Raw genomic sequence first — 15,270 nt, 5'->3', positions numbered from 1 at the left:
TGTATTTCAACTGTCATCTCTTACAATGTGGCTTTCTTAAAATTCATAATTGTTTTCACCTTATTAATACAGTATTTATTTGTCTTCCCTCTGTCAAACTCTGAGCCAACCACATTCCCCAGGCTACCTGGGAATGTATAGGAAAAAAGAACATACAGGGCCAATGAGACATAGGAGAAAGAACTATGGGAGGTGGAGATGGCTCCTTCACATGGCAAAAAGAATGAGAGAGGCAATCATCAGGCAAAAGAGCCCCATGACCTCCCAGAGGGCAAAGCCCAGAATGGGATAGAAGAGCTGTTGCTTCAGAGAAGTGTTCCTGGCATAACCAATGATGAGGCTCCCAAACACAGTCCCAACCAATCCCAGCCCCAGAGCCAGCCACCCCAACTGTAGCAGCCCCAACTCCAATAAACTTGGCTGCTGTGTCAATGTCTCTTGAAATTGCACTGGTTTGGAAGCTGCAGCTAGGGACAAGTGAGATAAGGGGATGTGAGACTGCCAAGCTGCTGAGGCTCTCATCTGTCAGTGTCTCTGGTCATTTCAGCACCACTGCAGATAGTAGGCAGCTCAGCAACTGGGAGGTACTCTTGACCAAGAGTGGGTGTAGGCACACTTGGAGCAGGTGTACATTTTTAGGGGTGAGGGGCTATGGGAACACAGTTGCTTTCAGTGCAGAGAAGGTAGAGAGCAAATTTCATAATTTTAATGTAACTAATTTATTAGTTTTTTTCTTTATGGCTAATGCATTTTATATCTTGTTCAAGAATTTTTTGCCTGCCCCAAGGTCGTGAGGATATTTTTCATTTTCTTCTAAAATCTCATTGTTTTCTTTTTATAATTGTAACTCTGAACTTGATTTTTGTTCATGATGTGAGGTAGTGGAAAAAGGTAATTTTTCCATGTGCATTTACAAATGACCCAGTAAATAAATTTTGAAAGGACAAAATTATAAAAATAAAAGGGAATGTTAAAGCTGCCTGAAGAGCTCTGCAGACCCACTCTCTGGCAAAATAACCATAATAAGTGAAAATTATATTTAAAAAGAACAACTATATAATAATTACATTAAACAAATGTATTAATCTTCCAATTAAGAGGCAGACTTTGGTAACATGGACTTTTAAAAATCATTAATTTTATCCTGTTTATAGGAGACTAATTTTAGATTCCAACATACAAATACATGGAAAGTAAAACAATAAAAGAGGATACAACCATTAGAAAGTTGAAGTGGCAATACTAACATAAGACAAAATCAACTTTAAAACGAAAACTGTTACTAAAGAGATACATTTTATAATGATGAGTCATTATTTATAGAGGTATAATAATTATAAACATGTAGGTACCTAATAACAGAGCCCCCAAATTCATGAAGTAAAAACTGACAGATTCAATAAATAGATAATTCAACAATAATAGTTGGAGATTTCAATACTCCACTTTCTATAATGAATAGAATAACCACACAGAAGGTGAATGAGAAAATAGGAGACTTGAACAACAATGTAAACCAACTATACCTGACATGCATCTGTGCAATAATCCACAAAATAACAGCAAAGTACACATTCTTCTTAAGTTCATAAGGAACATTCTCCAGAATAGACCATGTGTTAGGCCATAAAGCAAACCTCAATAAATTAAAGAGGGTTAAAATCATACAAAGTGCATTCTCTAGCCAAAAAGAAATCAAATTGAAAATCAAAAACATACAGAAAAAAATTTCATTCACAAATATATGGAAATTAAACATCAGACTTCTAAATATTCAATGTGGGAAATAAAAAATTTAAAATACTTAGAGATGTATTAAAATAAAAGCACAACGTTTCAAAACTATGGAATGAAGCTAACACCATGCTTAGAAGGAAATTTATAGTAGTAAAAACCTATCTTTAGGAAGAAGAAATGTTTCAAATTTATAACCTAAGCTTCCAATACAAATCACTGGAAAAAAGAATAAACTAAACTCAAACTGGTAAAATTAAGGAAATAGTAAAGACTATAATGAAAATTAATGAAGTAGAATACAGAAACAATATAGAAAACTAATGAAGCTGAACATTGTTCTTTAAAGAGATTAACAAACTTTAAGCTAGACTGACCAAGAAAAAAAGAGGCACGACAGATTCCTAAAATAAGAAGTAAAAGAGCATAATACTGAACTTGCAGAAATAAAAAGGGTTATAAGGGATATGATGAGCAGTAACTATATGTTAACAAATTAGATAAATGAAATGGGCAAATTCCTAGAAGACACAAACTGCAAACTGACTCAAGAGGAAGTAAAAATCCTGAATAGATTTAACAATAGATTGAATTAGACATTTAAAACTTCCCACAAATAAAAACAGGCCCATATGGCTTCATTTGAATTATACCAAATGTCTAAAGATAAATTAACATCAATTTTCCACAAATTCTTCCAAAGGAGGGAACACTTTCTGACTCATTCTATGAGCCCAGTATTACCCTAATACCAAAACCAGACAAACGTATTACAAGAAAATAAAAGTTTACATCGATAACTTCTATTAGTGCAATGGCAAAAATTCTCAGCAAAGTACTATCAAACCAATTCAGCAACATATGAAAAGGATTATACACCATTACTGAGAAAGATCTATACCAGCAATTTAAGGTTGGTTGAACGTCCAAGAATCAATGTAATACAGCATGTCAATAGAATAAAGGACAAAAGCTACATGAGCATCTCAATAAATACAGAAAAAACATTTGACAAAATTTGACAGTACTTCATGAAGAAAATATGCAACAAATAATAAGCAGAAGATGGGATTTCCTTAACTTGATAAAGGGCATCTTCAAAAGTCTCTTAACTAACATACTTAATGGTGAAAGACAGAACTTTTCTCCTAAGATCAGGAATGAGACATGAATGTCTGCTCCCCCTTCATCTTCCATTCAACTTTGTACAGGAGGTTCAAGTCAGGTCAATTAGGAATTTTTTTTTTTTTTAAAGAGCATTCAGTTTGAAAAGAAGAAGGATAACCATATATATTTGCAGATGATATTATGTATAGAAAATCCTAAGGAATCCACTAAAAAAATCATCAGATAATAAATTAGTTCAGCAACATTGCAGGGTAAAAGATAGATTCATTATTTCAACTGATCAACATAAAAAATCAGGGCAGGTGTGGTGGCTCATGCCTGTAATCCCAGCACTTTGGGAGGCTGAAGTGGGAGGATCACTTGAGCTCAGGGTTTCAAGACCAGCCTGGGCAATATGGCGAGACCCCATATCTCCCAAAAATACACACACACAAATAGCTAGGCATGGTGGTATGCACCTGTAGTACCAGCTACTTGGGAGGCTGAAGGGGGAAGATGGTTTGAGCCCAGGAGACAGAGATTGCAATGAGCTGAGATTGCACCATTGTACCCCAGCCTGGGTGACAAAGCCAGACACTGTCTCAAGAAAACAAAAAAGATCAATTGTATGTCTGAATATTATCAATACATAATAGGAAGAGGTCCCATGTTCATCAATTGGATGATCTAATTTTATTAAAATGGAAATACTCCCCAAATTAATCTATAGTTTCAGCACAATCCTCATCAAAATTCTAGCTGGCCCCTCTGCAGTAATTGGTGAGCTGATCCTAAAATATATATGATAATTCAAGAGACCTAGAATAGCAAAAACAATTTTGAAAAAGAACAAAGTTGGAGGGCTTGCACTTCCTCGTTTCTAACCTGGCAGTAATCGAGACTGTATGGTACTGGCATCAGGATAGACATATATCAATGGAATAGAATTGAGAGTCCATAAATAAACCCTCTCATTTATGGTAAATTTATTTTTAACAAAAATGCCAGGACAATTCAGTGGCGAAAGGATAGTCTTTTCAACAAATAGTGTTAAAACAACTGGATGTCCACATGCAAAATAGTAAAATTGGACCCCTACCTCATACTATTAAATACATGCAAAAATACACTCAAACTGATCAAAGTCATAGACATAAGAGCAAAAATTATAAAATTCTTAGAAGTTAATATAGGTCTAGATTTTTATTAACTTAGAATAGGCTGATTTCTTAGGCATAACATCAAAAGTACAAGAAGCAAAAGAAAAACCTAGACAAATTGGACTTTATAAAAATTTAAAACTTTTGTGCCACAAAAGACACCATCAGAAGAGTGAAAAGACACCCACAGAATAGGAGAAAATATTTGCAAATCGTGTTTATGATAAGGGACTTGTATCTAAAATACATAACACCTCTTACTCTTATAACCCAATCATGGAAAGAAAGCCCAATTAAAAATGGCCAAAGGATTTGAATAAACATTTCTCCAAAGAAGATATACAAATGGTCAGTAAGTACATGAAAAAATGATCGATGTCATTAGCCATCAACTAAATGCACATTAAAACCACAATGAGATACTACTTTACACCCACTGGATGCCAAAAAGTCAGATAATGACAAGCTATTGAACCCTTGCAAACTACTGGTGGGATTGCCTGGGACAGAGCTGCTTTGGAAAATAGTCTGGCAGTTCCTCAAAAGGCTAAACCTAGATGGAGAGTATTAGTTTCTGGGTCTTCCATAACAAAGCACCACACACTGAGTGTCATAAACAACTCTCAAATTCTGGAGGCTAGAATTCTGAGATCAAGGTGCCAGCAGGGTTGGTTTCTTCTGAGACCTCTCTCTTGGGCTTGCAGATGGCTGTCTTCTCCCTGTGTCTACACATAGCCTTCTCTCTGTATCTATCTGTGTTCTAATCTTCTTTCTTATAAGGGCACCAGTCATATTGGATTAGAACCTATCCCAATGGCTTCATTTATTTTAATTACCTCTTTAAAGATCCTGTCTCCGAATACAGTCACATTCTAAGGTGCAAGGGAGTAGGACTCCAACATATAAATTGGAAGAGGACACAACTTAGCACATGACAGAGTTTCTGTATGACCCAGCAATTTCATTCCTAAGTGTCTCAATTTGTTTGATCCGCTATTTAAAAAGATACAATAAACTTGGTGGCTTATAAACAACAGAAATTTATTTTCCACAGTTTTGAAGGCTGGGAATTCCAAGATCAAAGTGCCAGCAGATTTGATGTCTGGTGAGGAACAATTTTCTGGTTCATAGGTGGAGCTTTCTTACTACATTCTCAAATGGTGGAGGAGGCAAGGCAGCTGTCTGGTGCCTCTTTTATTAGGGCACTAATCCCATTCATGAGGGCTCTACCCTCATGACAATTACCTCCCAAAGTCCACACCTCCTAATACCATCACATTGGTGATTAGGTTTCAACATATGAATTTGAGAGGGACACAAACATTCAGACCATAGCACTAGATATCTACCCAAGAAAAATAAACATATGTTCCACACAAAAACCTTTTCATGAATGTTCATAGCAACATTATTCATAATATCCAAGAAGTGGAAATAATCCATATGTCCATCAACTGGGAAACTGACAAACAAAATATAATGCTCATTCAATGGAATATTCTTCAGCAGTAAAAAGTAACAAAATACTGATACATATTTTAATCAGGTGAATCTTGAAAACATTATTCTAAGTGAAAGAAACCATTCACAAAGCACCACATATACTATCGAGTCAAAGAGTAGATTTAAGTTTACCCATGGTAGGAGGGTGGGGAAGTTGGAACGAAATGGTGGGTGGCTGCTAATGGGTACAGATTTTTTTGGTTGGATGATTCTGATTTAAATGTTCAAAAATCGATTGTGGTGATGGTTGCACAACTCTGTGAATGTACTGAAAACTGTTGAGTTGTATACTTTAAACAGCTGAATTATATGGCATGTTAGTTATGTCTCAGTAAAGCCATTATTAAGAAAATAAGACCACTTCCTGGAAATAGAAATGCTATTATAATAGCTAACACATAAATAAAGCCATTAGATGTTAATATAGTCCCAAAAAATCTGCTGAAGCATGTATTCCATTAAAACACATGAAGAAACTAACAAATAGAAAGCCATGGAATCCAGAAAACAGATCATCAACATAAGACAGAGCCAAAGTATTCCCAGTATGATGGTGAAGGGAGAGAGCTATACAGCAAGAGCAGTCCTGAGTAGAGCAGAAAGGCTTCAGGAGAGATGGAAGAGAGACAAACCTGATAGAATAGCTCACATATTTAATAAAGTGAAAGGAGAGTTACACTTCCTACGAAATTTGGCAATGAAATGGTGATGCATGTATAAATGACAGTCAAACAAAACAAGAAATAGAAGTGACCATTACTCCTAAGAAAACAATAAATGGCACACAATGTATAAAACATGGCTCTGTTAGGAACAATATTTTCATAGTCATAGTAATATAAACAGTAAACATTGATCTCATTTAAATAGATATAATTATTTGGAGGATGATAAGGGAAATGCAGATGTGGTTAAGACAGCCTTTAAAGAAATTCTATAGAAAATATCTAAAACTAGAAAAGCAAGAAAGAGATGCATGAGAATATTATACAAAAACGAAAGAGTTAAGTGTGGTTGTCTTTAGAGCACATGAACTGGGGAGGCAAGAGGCAAGAAAATTTTATCTCCTATAGTAACCTCAGTAGAATCAATTGACTCTTTAATCTATGTACATGGAAAGACTTATTAAAAATTAAAGTTAAATTTTAAACAGAGAAAAGAAATACTATGTGGTAGATTTCCATTTCTATCAATATTATGTGCTAGATATACTGAAGGGAAAAACCTCTCACTAAAAAGTTATCTAGAAATATTGGGTGAAATTCACTAACAGTCTTTTAATTCTATACCTGAGTTTAAAGAAAGTGAGGGGAATCCCCAAAACGAAACCAAAAAGAAACTGAAAACCAGAAGAAACCAGCATCATTTATTAGTGTTTTGTAGTTTTCATTGTAGAGGTCTTCCACCTTTTGGGGGGATGGGGGGGGAATGAGTCTTGCTCTGTTGCTCAGGCTGGAGTTCAGTGGCACAATCTCGGCTCACTGCAACCTCCACCTCTCGGGGTCAAGCAATTCTCCTGCCTTAGCCTCCCGAGTAGTGCCGGCACCATGCTTGGCTTATTTTGTAGTTTTAGTAGAGATGGGGTTTCATGATGTTGGCCACGCTGGTCTCGAACTCCTGACCTCAGTGATGCACCCCACTTGGCCTCCCGAAGTGCTGGGATTACAGGCATGAGCCTGTAAAATTGATTTATTTTAATCAATAAATTGATTAAATTTATTCTTGGGTACTTTGGGTTTTTTGTAGATATGTAAATGCGATTACTTTCTTGACTTCTTTTTCAGCTAGTTCATTATTGGTGTATAGAAATGCTAGTGATTTTGTATCCTGCAACTTTACTGAATTCATTAATCAGTCATAAGGGCTTTTTGTGGCATCTTTAATTTTTCTGTATATAAGATTATGTCATCTGCAAAGAAGGACAATTTGACTTTCTCTGTTCTTTACTCTTATTCAAGGATACTAATTAGGTATAAATAAAATCCTTTTTATTTTTCTATTATTTTCTCTGTAATCCTTTTAAATGCTCTTTTGCTTCTCCATTTTATTTTGCTCATTTTTCTGAAACCTATCCTCAATATTCCTAACTGTATTTTTGGTACTACCTTTTCTCCTTTTATTGATATTTCTAACATGGTTATCTTTTATATAATAGCTTCAGTCTCTCCTCTCATTTTTTTCTCCTGGCTCTTCCAGTTCATTTTAAAAATCCCTTTCTAGAATTTTTTTGTTATTATCTTATTTGTACACTTGTCTGTATTCTTTGAGCTCTTGGTGCAAAGAGACGTATTTCTTTTAATGTATCTTATTTTAATTCAAGGAAAGTATTCAATATTTTCTCATGCTTTGTAAAATAATTATTTCGGTGTTCTTGTTATAGTGAGTTTCTTAATTTTTATCTTTTAATATTTTTGTCATAGTTTCTGGCTGGTTTTTTAAATTATTGTTTATATTTTAATGGGAGCTAGTTTTTCTTGGTCAGCTGCTTGCTGAAGAATAGTGTATGGTAACAGACATCAGTCTAGGTGAGCTGGCCCAGCTGGCAAATAGGGTCTAGATCTGTTGCCTCAAAATATTCTCCCACCAACTTTCTTCTCTGAAGCTCTGTCTTTTGGAGTTAGACGTGGGACTCCATGAGGCCAATATCCCAGATTCTTCATGTAGTGACTTTGTGCCTACTCCTCTTCAAATGACCTTGCCCCACAACATTTCTCCTCTACCCTACCATAGCTTGACTCTCATGAGATGGCATCTCTGCTACTCTTTACATATGAACTTTCTTACTGCTTTTTAATATTAAATGGGGCTCAGGGATATTCCAGTAAACCATCTGTTCCAAGGTAAGAGATTGACAGCTTGTACCCTCATTAACCACCTACACATGGAGAATTCTATGCACTGGTGGAGTCTGAAGAAGCAACTTCATTTATTCAAAAAATATGTGTTTAGTGGACACCACATTGCAGGTACTGTTCTAAGCCTTCAAAATACATCAGTAAACAAAAGAAAAAATATCTCTGCCCTTGCTGAATTTGTCTTGTTGGGAGCAGGGAGAGGGGGAGAGACTATAAAAAATAATGTCATAAATTATAAAAATTGATAAATATATTGGGGAGAAGTGCAGAAAGGAGGAATCAGGAGTGGTAGAGGATAAACAATTGCAATTTAAAAGAATGGTCTAAATTTCACTGCATTTGGCAGCTATTCTTCATTGATTGTGGGTTGAGATTTTCTTCTCATATGGTCTCTGCTCTTTTTGTTGTTTCAGAAGGGAGAATAAAGTTGGCTTATCCTGATTCTGCAATACTTAACTGGAAGGCCTCTACCATCTCCTTTTGCATAAATGTATTTATTTCTTAAGTTATGGTGATTTGTAGCGTAACATTCCTTTCTGTTTTCCTTCTTTGCCATCATTCTGTATGTAGGAAAGATGGAGAAATCCGAGAAGTTCTTGAAATTCAACCATTCTTTCCCTAACCTGAATCCAATCACATTGTGACTTACATAACTCTTGTGAGTTCTCTTGAACTTTAATTAATTTATGACAACTTTAATTAATTTATGACAATTGGTTTGAGTTTTGTGGTTTTCCTTTTGAAGGTACGTTCGCACATAATTTGGAACAGGGGCGGTGGGGGTAACACCCATGAGAAAATAACCTCCTCTTCTCTTTTCCTCACACCTAAATATATAGTTACATTTGTAGGAATGTTTATATATTTTTAAGATGTGCTCATAATATTTCAAGATAAAAGCTACCCTCTTATAGGTGTAACTGAAGAGTGGAAGTCTTTCTGACAGAAAATCAGGACTGAGAGGGGATTACCAAGGTAACATCCAGGGGAGACTCTAATTTTGATTGTTCAAAGTGTCAAAGAAGAGATTTCTTAGTGGCAGATTTTGGACGTCATCCACCAGGTGGAGGGGACCTGAGAGTGAGAAAGTCCCCAGCCCTCTGATCCTTATTTTCTGGTGGCTTAGCTGGGCAGAAGTGACCAAGGAACTGTCACGATGGTGGTCAAGACTCCTAGAAATATCTGGGCTGAAAAACTGAAACTGACCCACAGAGAGAAAGAGAATTAAACATAGAAATATAGAGTTTAGTCAGTATATGAGTTTCTCATTCCAGAAGCACAACTGTATACATTTCCTAAGAAGGATGCATGAGCCAACAAATTTTTATTGCCCTGTTTTGAGTTTCACTTCTGTCACTTCCAAAAGAATCTTGACTAAAGCACAGGGGAGGAAGGGCCTTTCTACAATTGAGCTAGCGATTTAAAGGAGGAGCTTTGAATGCCTACGTATCAGTTAGGGTACTGCTGGGTTGCTATTTCCAGAAAACTTGATAAACAATGGCCCAAACAAGTAATTTGTCTTACATGACAAGAAGTCTGAGACAGGCAGACCAAGGCAGGTAGACTGAAAGTCTATGCCCTCAAGACTCTAGACTCCTTCCATCTTTCTGCCATCCTTAGTGAAGCTTCCTGGATCTCCAGGCTCATGTCTATATTGTAGGTTAAAAAACAGACAAGAAAATGGAAATACAGCACCAGCAGTCTCCCACCTGCTTTTCATTAGCCATAACTCAGTCACAAGGCCTCCTTAGCTACAAGGCAGTCTGGGAAATTCAGCTTTCAGCTTTCTAAACTTCATAGTGGAGTAGGGTTGGGATGGTTAAAACCGAAGGAGACAAGGTGGTGGCAGTGAGTAAAAGAGGCAGTAAGAAAGGAAGACAAAGCCCGAGAAATAGAGTTTGTTCTGTTTGTCAACCATCCTATCAGCCGGAGGATCCTCCTCCCACAGCCAACTTTGAAGATTCCTGGGATAGAATGTGGATCGGGGAGAGCTCTTGCTGTTAAGGCAAGTGATAGTTACAAATATAATTCATGTAATTTTATTACTTTAAAGATATATATATGTATATATATATATAGACAGAGAGAGAGAGAGTACTATATGTATATAGAGAGAGTACTATAGTATATATTTTATATAATATACACATATGTTAAACCATGTCTAAATACTAATGACAAACTATAAAAAATATCAGTAGCACATATGACAGATAATTTTCTTTATTTGCAAAGAGATCCTAAAATCAGTAAAAGATAACCAACACATCTTTTATGACTTAAAAGATATAAATAGTTTATAGAAAAAGAAGCCAAAATAACACTCCCCAAAGCTACAAAGATGATTACAATACTCATAATAAAAAAACTATAATAAAAACAGGCTTGCCAAGACTTCTTCCTCCTCAGTGCACTTTCTTCTCTCGGCGCTTCCAGGAAGGACATCACAACATCTTGATTTTCCTCCTAGTGCTCTGGTCCCTTTGTCTTGGTCTCTTTCCCTGGTTTCTCCTCTTTTCCCTGGCTTCTCCTCTAAATGCTGGAGTGCTCCAGGAATCAGTCCTCTGTCCTCTTCTCTTTTCTCTCTGCATTCGTTCACTTGGGAATCTTATCCAATCTCAGAACTTTAAATAGTATCTATAGTCTAATGACTTTAAAATACATATTTCTGGCCCCGGCCTTTTTCTAAATTCCAGACTCACATATCCAGCTGCTTACTCAACATCCCCAGCCGCATGTCCAATTGCTGTCTCAAGCTCAACATTTCCAAAGCTGAACTCTTGGTCTTTAACAACTCGTCAGACCTGCTCTACTCACAACTGTCTCGTATTTCAGTTGACAACATCTTCATCCTTTAAGCTGATTGTGCTAAAAGCCTTTCTGGCATCTTTGACTCTTGTTTTTCTTTCATATCCCACATTCGATCTGTCAATATTGGCTCTAAGTTCAAAATATATCTAAAATATCACCATTTCTTACCCATGATATCCAAGCCATCATTATCTCTTGCATCTTAATTCATCTCCCCACTGCCACCTTTGCAGGCTTGTATTCTATTGACAGCACTACAGCAGAGTAATATTTTAAAACATGAATCAAATCATCTCACTCCTCTATCAAAACCCTGCAACGGACTATACTCAAAATAAAATCTGGAGAACTTTTTAAAAGGTAGTTTTAAAACATATCTGCAAACTTTGGGATACTCCTCACACTTCAAGGTGGAGCTGAATCTCCCTCACCTTGCTTAGGGACCAGCCTCAGCGACCAGTGACTCATTTCTAATGACTAGAATGGGATGGAAGTGACGGAGCATGACTTCAAAAGCTGGCTCTGTCTCTCTCTCGAGGCTCATGGAACTCCACTACTATATTGTGAGGAAACCCAGACCACATGGAAAGTTTACATATAGGTGGTCTGGCCACAGCCCCAGCTGAAGTCCCAACCAACATCAACCACCAGACATGTGAGGAAGCCTTAGGGATGATACCAGCCCCAATCTTCAAGCCATACTCACGGATGCTGAGGAAAGTAGAGATATACTTTCCCACTGAGCTGTGCCCAAATCACAGATTAGTGAACAAAGTGTTTTCATTGAGTTAAGCCATAAATTTTGGAATAATTTGTTACATAGCAATAGATAACTTAAACATAATCCTTCATAAGGCCATATCCAATATGATTCTCCTCCTCAATTCCTCTTTAACTTCATTTCTTTGACTCACTTTTTCATACCACTTCATGCATACTGGCATCATCATTGCTGTTCCTCAAACAAACCAGGTACATTTCCACCTTGCAGCCTTTCTTTCTCTTTTTTTTTTTTTTTTTTTTTTGAGATGGACTCTCACTCTTGTTGCCCAGGCTGGAGTGTAATGATACATTCTCATCTCACTGCAATATCTGCCTCCCAGGTTCAAGCAATTCTCCTGTCTCAGCCTCCTGAGTAGCTGGGATTACAGGTGCCTGCCACTATGCCCAGCTAACTTTTGTACTTTTAGTAGAGCCAGGGTTTCACCATGTTGGCCAGGCTGGTCTCGAACCCCTGACCTCGTGATCTGCCCACCTCGACCTCCTAAAATGCTGGGTTTACAGGCGTGAGCCACCATGCCCGGCCACAGCCTTTGTTTGTGTTAGCTGTTGCCTCTGCCTGGAATGACCTTGTCCCTGATATCTACATAGCCTTTCAAGGACAAGCTTTTCCTTTGCCTCCTTCAAATCTTTGCTCAAGTGTCAGCCCCTCATTGGCAAGCCCTGGCCATATTTTTAATACTTGCCCAAACCTCCCCGCTGGCACTCCAGGTACCCTTACCTTGCTATACTTTCATTTTTATTTCATAGTGTTTTCACTTTATAACACACTGGATAATTTACTTGTTTACTGTGGTACTATCTCTAAGATCCCCAGCTGTGCTCTTAATATGTAAACTCCATGAGGGCAGGGTTTTTTTTTTTTTTATTACTGTTACTCTTCACTGCCATTTCCTGAGCTACTAGAAGAGTTCTTAGCACATAGTAGGTGCTTAGTAAATACACATTGACAGAATAGCTATATATCACCTCTTACATATACACTTATAAGTTTCTCTTTAAGCCCCTGTACAGTTCTGAGTCAAAACAAAATTATGTCCAAAGGACCACGGGATTAAAATGAGACCAACATTCTGAGATCACTTTTCAGTTTTCCCTGAGGAAAGTGATTAAGAAGGCAAGACCAGGAACCAGTCTGGAATTTTCTTTTCCTGACAGAAGGAATTCTGACAAAATTGCTACATTCTGAATAATGAAAAAATATGCTTTTAAAATGTGTCCACTCATAGATGCATAATGAAGAGCCTCCTCCCCCTTCCAAAAAAAGGAGATTCACTCAGGCTGACACATATCTTAAAAGAATATGTTTTATTTTCCTGAATCAGGGGTCATATGAGGGTGACATCAGCTCACTTGTCCTGGATTTGTGTTTCTGAGGAATTTCTGGATTACTATGATGCATGAAACATAAATCAACAGCATAAAATATAAATATACGCATTAATGAATACATACAAAGTGAACACCTGTGAAAATACAACTTCGACAGAAGAATAGAACATTCTCATCATTCGTGTTTTCCTTCCTGGTCCTAGCCACCTCCCTCCACAAGAGGATTACAGACTGGAGTTCCCAGAAAACAGTCTCTGAAACAGAGACTAGCATGTAGGACATTTATATGGGAGTGTCTTTAAAGTCAACACCTGTGGAATGAAGAAAAGAGCAAAATTAGGCAGCGAGAGAAGTTGGGCTGTGGTGCAGTCCAGTGGAAGGCCTCAGTGAACCCCATAAGCAGCTCTGGGATGGCCTGCAGAGTTATCCCAAGTTGTTGGGCTGGGATTTTATAACTCAGTGTTGACCAGTCACTGGATGCGTCTGCCCATGGAAGGTAAATTTCTCTTCCTCTGAGGAAATTCTCAATGAGGACTGACCTCCGAGAGTCACCTTCCAGCAGCACTCACAGCAGCTGAAGAACAAATTCTTCATTCCTGAAGTGGGATGTAGGCAACACATCACGGCGTCTACCATGTTTCTGTCCTGACTTCAACGGTGACCACATATTTGGATTTTTTTCTAGTTTTACCACATAAAGGATAACAATATAATTTTAATTTTGCCTTATTTTGGAGCTTAGATAAATGAAATCCTACTGTATGCATACTTCTGTGTCTTTCTCAAATATATGCTTTTAAGATTTAGTCAATGTGGCGTAATCTTAATTCAATTTCATTTATTCATTTTCATTGTTGTACACCTTATTTTAATGTACTACAGCATATTCACACATTTCACTCTTTTGTTTGTTTGTTTGTTTTCCGTTTGTTGAGACAAGGTCTCACTCTGTCACCCAGGCTGGAATGCAGTGCACAATCTTGGCTCACTGCAACCTCCACCTCCCAGGTTCAAGTGATTCTCCTGCCTCAGCCTCCCAAGTAGCAGGGATTACAGGCACCCACCAACATGCCTGGCTAATTTTTGTATTTTTAGTAGAGATGGGGTATCACCATATTGACAAGGCTGGTCCAAACTCCTGACCACGAGTGATCTGCCCACCTTGGCCTCCCAAAGTGCTGGGATTACAGGCATGAGCAACCACGCCCAGCCTACATATTTCACTCTTAATGAACACGTGGGTTGTTTACAACTTGGGTTTTTTTTAAAAAATGCTGCTGTGAACATCATTCATGAATGTGGTTGTATCTTGGTCATCAAGCAAATGAGTTTTCAGGGAATATGCTTACGAGTAAAATTGCTGGTTCATAGTACTTAAATTTTTAATTTTACTAGAAAATGCCAAAACATTTTCTAATATTTGCTTCCAAAAGCCATGTTTGAGGGTTCCCATTTCTCTATATCTGTATCTCTGGGGACAGGCCTGGAAATGCTTCAGTAACAACCCCCTAATTTTGGTGGATTACAAAAACAAAGGTTTCTTTCTCAATCATATTTTGTGTCCATCATGGTCAGCTGTTGAATGATCACCACAGGCTCCAGGCTGATGGAGAAGATTCTTTCTGTAACATTGCTGTTATCTTGGAATGTTTTACTTTTCTAGATATATATTCATATTGTGTATGAATAGAAACTATATTACATCTTCCTTTCCAATTATTCTGCTTCTAAATGTTTTCTCTAATCTAATTGTGTTGGTGTTTTAAGTATTTTGAGGCTATATTATTACATGAATACAAATATACAATTTTTATTTTTTTTAATCATTAGGAATTGACCCTAGGCCAGCCAACTGACCAACAGACTGGTAGCTGACTAGACACATGAGCAAGCCCAATCACAACTTTTTGCAATTAATAATTACCCCAAAACTTAGTGTTTTAAAACAACAGCCATTCATTTAGCTCAGTATTCTGTGGGTCATAAAT

At 37.2% G+C, this 15,270-nt stretch overlaps 1 pseudogene; it reads right to left on the bottom strand.

The window, feature by feature from the left end:
* Positions 1 to 207: 207 nt before the first annotated feature.
* On the bottom strand, positions 208 to 13,949 carry LOC129032923 (ATP synthase F(0) complex subunit C2, mitochondrial-like; annotated as a pseudogene).
* Between the last annotated feature and the right edge of the window lie 1,321 nt (positions 13,950 to 15,270).

Source organism: Pongo pygmaeus, chromosome 2, assembly GCF_028885625.2.
Source record: "Pongo pygmaeus isolate AG05252 chromosome 2, NHGRI_mPonPyg2-v2.0_pri, whole genome shotgun sequence".
Lineage (NCBI taxonomy): Eukaryota > Metazoa > Chordata > Mammalia > Primates > Hominidae > Pongo > Pongo pygmaeus.
Note: the sequence above shows the minus strand (reverse complement) of the source record. Positions and strands in the feature narration are given on the sequence as shown.